A 9316-nucleotide genomic window follows, 5' to 3' on the forward strand; every position below is an offset into this window, starting at 1 on the left:
TTCTGCGATCCCCAGGATCTAAGCCTCCGCGCCGCCTCAACAGACGCGGGACCTGAACCGCAAGGATCGCGAGCCTGGCCATCTTGGGAAAAAATAGCCAAGCAGGAGCGCAGCACTCTTAATGGGAGTGCTTCACAGTGTTCACAGGGCTCACAAGCAGCTCCCTCGAGAGCTGCCTGTGCGTGCTGCACTCCCAAACAATTTACATATAACTGATGCGTGTCCCTGCCCGTAATAAATCTAGGACAGGGGTGCACACATCTAGTAAATCGTTCACTCGCCATATCAAGGGCAGACAACAATAAATAGGACAGACAGTTTCAACATAGACCGCTTGCTGAAGAGTGATAGCTGGTGTGTGTGTGTTTCAGCGTCACCTTTATACTTCCGGTTATGCCGTCACATGTTACGTCAGGACGCAACACCAATCAGGATTGGAATAGTTTCATTCTTACTTCAGAGGCGCACGCTAAGGGAGCGTCGCCAAAGTGTCGAATTCTCGACGCAGTGTTGAGTTCCCTCGAAAGGGAACCAGAGTTTGATGGGATACTTAGTCACTGATGTCAACTAGTACAAATCCCTAAGCTGATACATCTGCTTATTTTGATATCCAAACTATGCATATTGATATGGTTACTTGCATTTTATTATTTGCATTTAGTATTAATACGATAAGTATAATGGTGTTTCAGTGCTAAAAACAAATCTAAGATTTTGAGAATAGTCATAATTTTAGGAGATAATCTCATATTAGGCCTTTTATGAGAATAAATAGTAATGTTTTGAGATTAGTTCAATGTTTCAAGATTAATTACCAAGTAAATAAAAAGTGAAGTGCTGTCATTTGATGCCCTATTCACTTTATTATTTAAAAGGGAAAAAAAGATTACAGATTTTAAAAGTGAACTTCTAGATGTATCATATCAGTCTCAGACATACTGTAGGATCAGGGATGGACAAACTCGAACCTGGAGGGCCACTGTCCAGCCTGATCAAACTCGCCCCCCTGAAGACATTGGTTAACTGGTTCAGTTCACCCATCCCTGCTGTAGATATTTGATCATATATCTACATATCTGTTTAGATCAGGGGCTCTCAACTCTGGCCATTGACATCCACTGTCCTCCAACCCTGATCAAACACACCTGAACCAGCTAATCAGTGTCTTCAGGATCACTAGAATGTTACAGGGTTGGAGATAAACTCTGCAGGAAAAGTGTATATTGAGGGCCGGAGTTGAGAATCCCTGGATGGTCAGTTTTATAGACTTTAAAGCTGTATCAATTCATTGGCACAACCTGTCATTATTACTCAAGCTGATTCAGGCATGTCTACACCAGATGTGACTAAAGACAATAGAGCCTATTATAATCAGTGAAGCTGTCTACACTGGATGCGGTGCAGTGACTCAACAAACCCCACAATAAACTGATGCCCTGTTCTGTTTGTGACAAGGACAAATGGATTTGCAATGATAGCTTTTCACGTCTAGTGTGTTTCACGTCACAGTTTCCAGCTGATTTTACAACGGTTGCATCCAGTGTAGACACGTTGTATATCAAACATAACATATTTTTATTGAATTGTAAAAGTTTTCAAAACACTGATGATTTTAAGGACCATGTCACCTCATTTCAGAAATCATAAAAGATATTTTTGGCATGTCTATGTCAGCATACTGCAGAAATCTGGATTTAAAATGGCAAATCTCTAACGTACTGTATTAATTCTGGTCACACCCTTTATTTCAATATTGTGATTTACCAAACTATGACATAACACTTTTCAGGGTTTGGTTTAAGTCAGTGAGTCTCAATTTCTGTCCTGGGGAAATGTGTTTGTGTTCCTCATCTGATCAGATCATGTGTGTGAATAAGAGAAATCTGAAATGTGCAGTGCTTTGGCTCCTCAGGACGGGAATTGAGATGCACAGGATTTAGTTGACATTCAGCGATGATGCAACTGTTGCAAAGAAAGAAGAGGTTTGAGTGCTGCAATGTCATTCTCCTTACACGTTTTTTGTTTCTGAGGGCATTTGCATGGATTTTGCGAGTAGCTGTCACAGACGAAAGCCAAATGTAATATATCAGGAAATATATATGATAAATATTTGTAAGAGCTTTTTATTGCAAATGTGTTTGTAAATATTAGATCACTTCAAGGTTTATGCTTTGGATTGAATCCATAGGTGAGTGGAAATGAGTGTTTAATAATTTAATGTAAGGTTTTCAAACAAAAGTAATTGTGTTTGAGTTAAAATTATCAACAATCAGTATAAGAAAATATGCCTCTAATGTAATTGAGGGGCTCTAACCCTGCTTCCCTTTCTGCAGACTTCAGTTCCAACTAGGGCTGGGCGATAAATAGTTTCATATCGAGACTGAGATAAAATGTATACCAATAACGATAAGCCTTGGACGTCTTTGCTCAGTTTGGATTACCCTACCAGTCTTATAACACAGCAGGAATAAACACGACTAGGACTGCAACTAACGATTATTTTAATAATCGATTAATCTGTTGATTATTTTTTCGATTCATCGATGAATCGGATAAAAAAAATGTTTTTAAAAAAAGTATTCATTTCCAACCCTTTATTCAAAAACAGAACTGACAGTGCAAATTCAGAGTGCAAAAATTTTCAGAAAGCGCACACACAGGTTGCTCCTTGAACATCCCTGAGCTGTTAACGTAATAATAAAAAAAATGGACTAACACAAAAAACATACACATGTATGCTTTACATCTGCCAAATATATAGGCTTTTTAAAAAATAAAGTGCACAAAAAGATGTAAATTTTTGTTTAAAGGGACCTGAGCTGTCAGAACAATAAATCATTTATAAAAAAATTAAGAAAAATACAAATCAGAAAACTTAACAGGATTTGTTTGAACGTCAGAGCTTGTTCTCTACACTACTCACACACACTCACAAACTCTCACACTCACAGAAGCACACACTCACAAACTTGTGTTTTGTTTTATTTTTTGTCAAAGATGCTATGAGCTTTAACAAAATGTTTGACATTATTTGACAAGAAAATGCACAAAAAAGACAAGTCTATAATATGGATAATAATAATAAAAGCAATAATATTAATAATTATAACAGAAGATAATATCTCTAGTCTATCCTATTAATTATAAATACAATGAATATACATACAATATAAAAAAACAAATACAATGGATTGACCACCTCCTATGGTGTAAGGTATTTTGCAGCTCATCCTTTCTGAGCATATAGTGAAGTCATTTAGCGTAAAGATTGAAAAATTCAGTGCTGCAAATTGTGGAAAAAATATTCCCCTTGTAGTGGTACTTGGACAGACAAGAAATTCTATCCTGTCTATCTGATTCAAATCACAGTCAGCTAATCCAACTTGCGTTAATAATACTGTTATTTAAAAGTAATTCATTACCTTACAATATTACTGTCTCAGAATTGTAATGCGTTACATTACTCCTGTATTACTTTTGAGTTACTTTCCCCAAAATAACTTTACAGGAGTAGAACTTAACATTCTAAAATGACTAGGGCTGTAAGGATATGCCATATCATATGAAACCGAAATCGCGACACTCAGATCCACAAACCTGCAGAATCGCGACACACCCCTTCCAACTCCCAGCGTTATCCATACCGTCCAGATCCAAAATACCACATCTTTAAATTACTATTAGTATTATCTGAAGTTAACTTAACATTATAAAATACGTAGACCTACACCACAAAACTAGTTGAGGATAAATTATTAAAAATTTGGGAATTCCAGCGTTATGGACATGACATTTGCAGTCAAAACTTGAAATATAAATTCTCAGAAAATGCATTAATACCAAAATATTGAAACGTCTGTTTATCCATAGGCTCCTCCCTGAAAGGAGTCCAGACATTAGAAAAATATCAGTCTACACATGCGTTTTATATTTAATATTAGGGAAATAGACAGTCATGCGTGACAAAAAAAAATCTTTAACTGTTAGGAGGCAACGATTTTTTTATTTTTATTCTGTGAATTACACTGCGCAAATCGGATGAAGAAGGGTTGGCTCTCCACAGAACATAAAATATTCATTTTATTTCATTTTTCGTGTTCGCATTTATGAGGAAAAAACGTCTCGGGTTACGTATGTAACCCTGGTTCCCTGATAGGGAACGAGATGCTGCGTTTGAGACGCGGTGGGAACGCTCTGCGTGATTACGTCGTGAAGCACGTGTAAAATCAGTCCACCTACGACATAGGTGATGTCATAGACCAGGAAACTATAAAGCAACCCTTAAATCAGACCGCGATAGTTTCTGAAAAGCAAGCAGAAGTCCACACCTGAAGCAAGTCGATCAGGGCATGCAGGAAGTATGGCAGGCAAACGCAGCGTCTCGTTCCCTATCAGGGAACCAGGGTTACATACGTAACCTGAGACGTTCCCTTTCAAAGTGGAACTCGAGCTGAGTTTGAGACGCGGTGGGAACCCTATACCCACTACGCCATAGTGACAAATGCCCGTTCTGTGTGAGGTCCTGCGCACACTAAGAAGCAAGCAACCTCGCCCCAGGAGTGGAGAGGTCAGGGTCATAAAACCTGACAAATGTATGCGGAGAGGACCATCCTGCCGCATTACATACGTCAAGAAGGGAAACTCCCGAAATTAAGGCCATAGAGGCCGCCATACTCCGAGTAGAATGGGCCCGCACAGCCATAGGTGAAGGCTGTCCGGCCGCTTCATAAGCCAATGAAATAGCCTCGACTATCCATTTACTCATAACCTGCTTAGATGCAGGGCATCCTCTCTTGAGTGACCCAAAACAAACAAATAGTTGCTCAGATTTACGCCACAGGGCAGCTCTGTGAACGTAGGCATCTAAAGCCCGGACTGGACATAACAGGTTAAGCTGTTCCTGGTCAGGGGTATTAAAGGGTGGAGGATAAAAGGCCTGCAGCACTATTGGGCCCCCAACATTCAGTGGGACCTTAGGAATATAACCCGGCCTGGGGTAGAGAAATGCCTTCACCATACCAGGTGCAAATTCCAGACATGAAGGAGCAACCGACAAAGCATGTAAATCACCAATTCTCTTGATAGATGAGATAGCAAGGAGAAATAAAGTCTTTAGAGTGAGGAACTTTTCAGAAACCTCCTCTATGGGCTCAAAGGGAGCTAAAGCCAGACCCTCGAGTACAATGGCCAAGTCCCAAGCCGGTGCTCTAGAGTGCAGTGCAGGTCTCAACCTCAATGTACCACGGAGAAAGCGAGTAATTAGAGAGTTTCTCCCAATAGAAGTACCCCCCAGAGGGGTGTGGTAGGCAGATATAGCCGCCACGTAAACCTTTAGGGTGGAAGGAGATAACCTGGCCGAGAAACGGTCTTGCAGAAAATCAAGAACTAAACCAACAGGGCAGTTAACAGGATCTAACTGACGTTCAACACACCACGTGGTGAAAAGTTTCCATTTTAGCGCATACAGCCTTCTCGTGGAGGGAGCTCTGGATTGAAGAATGGTTTCTACAACATCGGTCGAAAGACCGGTCTCCCTGAGCCTGGCCCCCTCAGAGGCCAGGCCCACAGTTTCCACAACTCCGGCCGAGGGTGAAATATCGTGCCCCCGGCCTGAGACAGGAGGTCCACCCTGATTGGGATCTCCAAGGGGGAGCCGTCCAGAAGAGACACCAAGTCCGAGAACCAAACTCGGGACGGCCAATAAGGGGCTACTAGTAGCAGACGAGCCCCTTCTCGGCGAACCCTCTCCAGAACCCCCGGAAGCAAAGATATCGGGGGAAAGGCGTACAGGTGCAGCCTCGGCCACACCTGCACCATAGCATCCAGACCGAGAGGAGCTGGGTGCGTTAGAGAGAACCACATGGGACAATGGGTTGAATCTGATGATGCGAAAAGGTCTACCTGAGCACGACCGAACTTTTCCCACAGGAACTCCACCACTTCTGGGTGAAGTCTCCACTCCCCGGGCCTCAGCCCCTGTCTCGACAGAATATCTGCTCCCACATTCTGACGCCCCGGAATATGTACCGCCTTGAGCGACAGTAACTTCCCCTGGGCCCATAGGAGGATCTGATGGGCCAATTTGCAAAGGTGACGTGACCGCAGACCCCCCTGATGGTTGATATAGGAGACCACCGAAGTGTTGTCTGTGCGGACCAACACGTGATGGCCTCTCAGGTCTGGCAGGAAATATTTGAGTGCTCGAAATACCGCCATCAACTCTAAACTATTTATGTGCCAGGAACATTGATGGTCCTGCCACAGACCTTGCGCCGAGCGGCCACTCATGACCGCCCCCCATCCCGTGAGGGAAGCATCCGTCGAAAGCGTGACGCATCGACAAGGAGCGACCAACACTGGGCCCTGGGCGAGGAACCAAGGTTTCTTCCACAAGGCCAAGGCACGAAGGCATAGCCGCGTGACCTTGATCTTGCGGAACGGATTTCCCCTCGGAGAAAACCCCTTGGTCCTGAGCCACCACTGCAGGGGTCTCATGTACCAAAAGTAATAACGTTGGACGCAGCTGCCATGAGACCCAACAGTCTCTGAAACTGTTTCACAGTGAGAGACTGGCCTAGTTTCACATTCTTTGCGGCTGTGAGAGTACTTCAAGTCTATTGTGACAAACCAGTCCTCGGACTGAACCTGTGATACAATCTGTTTGAGTGTAAGCATTCTGAACTTGAGTTTCTGAACCCTGCTGTTTAACTGGCGCAGGTCTAGAATAGGACGCAGCCCTCCATCCTTCTTTGGAACAATGAAGTAACGGCTGTAAAACCCTGACTCTCTGCTGGGAGGAGAAACCCTTTCTATAGCTCCCTTTCGAAGAAGTGTCAGTACTTCTTGCTCCATTACCAGAGCCTGCTGTGAGTCCACCACCATGGGGAGGACTCCTTGAAATCTGGGCGGACGAGAACCGAACTGAATTCTGTAACCCTTTTCTATTATGTGCAGGACCCATAGAGAAATATTTGGCAGAAGTTTCCACGCTGCCAGAAATTCCGATAAGGGAACCAGTCTCTCGAGACTGGCCTCTGGATTTGATTGAACAATCGTTTCGGCGCCCTGAAGCGGCGAACCGGCAGGGAACAACCGAACTGACCGTTCTACAACCCTCCTCAGAGGATTGCACGGGGACGCTGACACCTTGAAGCGGTGAACCGGCAGGGAACAACCGAAGTGGCAGTGCTGCGACTCTCCTCGGAGAGTCGCCCCCCGGAGGGTGCCAAGGAGGGACGGTTCCTCGGAACCGTTCCTCCCCGGAGGGGACCACCCTCAGAAGCCTGATAGCCTTGGCGTCAGGACTTCTTCTTAGCCCAAGCTCTCCTAGAGATAACAGTCCTCAGATCTTGTCTACCCCTAACAGGTCTGGGCTGCGAGCGCCACTCAGGAACCGTAGATTGAGGAGGTGCCCGAGCGGCGACGCTCTGTTTTTGTTGAACTCTGTGAGCGGAGCTCGTAGACGGACGAGGCTGCTCAGACTTTATACTACGAGCAGCCTCGGGGACAATAGACCGGCGAGGAAGAAACCTCTGAAACGCAGCCGCATGTTTCTTATTTTCTTGAAACCTATCGACGACACAATTTATAGCGTCGCCGAACAGACTTGTAGGTGACAGCAGTGCGTCCAGAAGAACAGATCTATCTTTATCTTTTATTTCTGATAAATTTAACCATTAATGGCGTTCCGTGGCCACCAAGGCTGCCATAGAGCGGCCCACAGACTTGGCCGTCTCCTTGGTGGCTCGGAGAGATAAATCTGTCGTGCGACGCAATTCTCGAATTGCGTCAGCACTAACTTCCTCACTATCGTCTATGTCCTTCAGCAGGTCAGCCTGGTACGCTTGGAGAATCGACATAGTGTGCAAACATGCTGCGGCCTGACCTGCTGCCGAATACGCTTTACCCACCAACAAAGATGTATTTTTTAATGGTTTGGTGGGTAACGTCGGGGCTTTCAGTGAAGAAGAAGACTCAGGGGAGAGATAGCTCGCTAGTGTGTCTTCAGCACGAGGCATAGTCAAATAACCATAATGATCAATCCCTTGAACTTTACTATAATTCTTAGTTTGTGGGTTATACACTCTGAAAGACGCCGGTTTAATCCACGATCTCGAAACCTCGGCGTGGAGATCGGGAAAAAACGGGAGTTCCCGACGAGGAGGTCGTGATCTAGATCGTAAATAACGTTAATCTAAAAGACTCTTTCTAGATTCAACATCGAAATCATCGGCTGGCCACTCAATATTTAATTTAGTAACAGCACGAGTTAAAACCTCCATAAGCTCCTCATCAGCAGGGGTATGAGCTGGCGAACACTCAATATCCCCCATACTTCCGACATCCAGATCCTCAGAACTGGATACCCGTAATATTGGTGCCTCAGCCTGGGAAGGAGAAGCCGCAGAGATGGCTCCTTCCTGGGCAAAGACACCGAATCCAGTAGGTAAGGGCTGAGAAAGGGCGGGGCCCGTCTCAAACCCCGCTACTAGATCCAGCTGCGAACCCCAAGATGAAATTCGACGCTGTGCCTCGGCAGCAGCGGGACCCGCACCTCGGGGAGCGCGAACCAAACCGTCCTCCTCAAAGAACGCCCGGCGAGAGCGGAGAGTTTTCATAGACAAACTCAAGCAATGCTCACAGTCAGCCCCCTCGAGGACTGACTGGGCATGCTCCACTCCCAAACAAGCAATACACATAGGATGTGTGTCCCCACCCGTGATATAACGAGGGCAGGGCACAACACAAGGTTTATAACTTTGCTTGCTCGCCATAGTGATATATATATATATATATATAAGGGGCTTGACAGACAACAATAAATAGACAAGGACAGATATACAGAGAGCGCTTGCTGAAGGTGCAGAAGCTATCGCGGTCTGATTTCAGGGTTGCTTTATAGTTTCCTGGTCTATGACGTCACCTATGTCGTAGCGGGCTTCCATTGAACTGATTTCACACGTGCTTCACGACGTAATCACGCAGAGCGTTCCCACCGCGTCTCAAACACAGCTCGAGTTCCCTTGAAAGGGAACAATGTTACAGACGAGACAGTTCTCCGTTATGGACGCGACCGCTATGAAGCGGCACTAAAAGACTGCTTTAAAACTTTCACAGAGACCTTACACACAAAGCCTTTCTTTAAAGTGAATTTAATTTTGTATTAATTGTATCTTAATTTTAATCAATGTTTCGTCAACCAATTGCCTGGATTTAAGCGCGTGAACTGGAGCGCGTCTCATAAATGAACCGAAACTCAGCGTATAAGGTAGCCTATTCACGGACTTGAAAAATATATCTATATTGAAATGTCTAC

At 44.6% G+C, this 9316-nt stretch overlaps 1 protein-coding gene across 1 annotated transcript in view; it reads left to right on the plus strand.

Moving 5' to 3' along the window:
• The window catches only part of lmcd1 (LIM and cysteine-rich domains 1), a 115141-nt gene extending 114298 nt beyond the window's left edge, over nt 1-843 (plus strand). The window contains exon 7 of the mRNA XM_077231975.1: nt 528-843. The gene's annotated coding sequence lies outside the window, so the exon portion shown is untranslated. The remainder of the gene's footprint in view (nt 1-527) is intronic.
• The last annotated feature ends 8473 nt before the right edge of the window (nt 844-9316 follow it).

The sequence above is a fragment of the Siphateles boraxobius genome, unplaced genomic scaffold (genome assembly GCF_051911475.1).
Source record: "Siphateles boraxobius isolate OS27281-9 unplaced genomic scaffold, OSU_SipBor_1 160, whole genome shotgun sequence".
Classification (NCBI taxonomy): domain Eukaryota; kingdom Metazoa; phylum Chordata; class Actinopteri; order Cypriniformes; family Leuciscidae; genus Siphateles; species Siphateles boraxobius.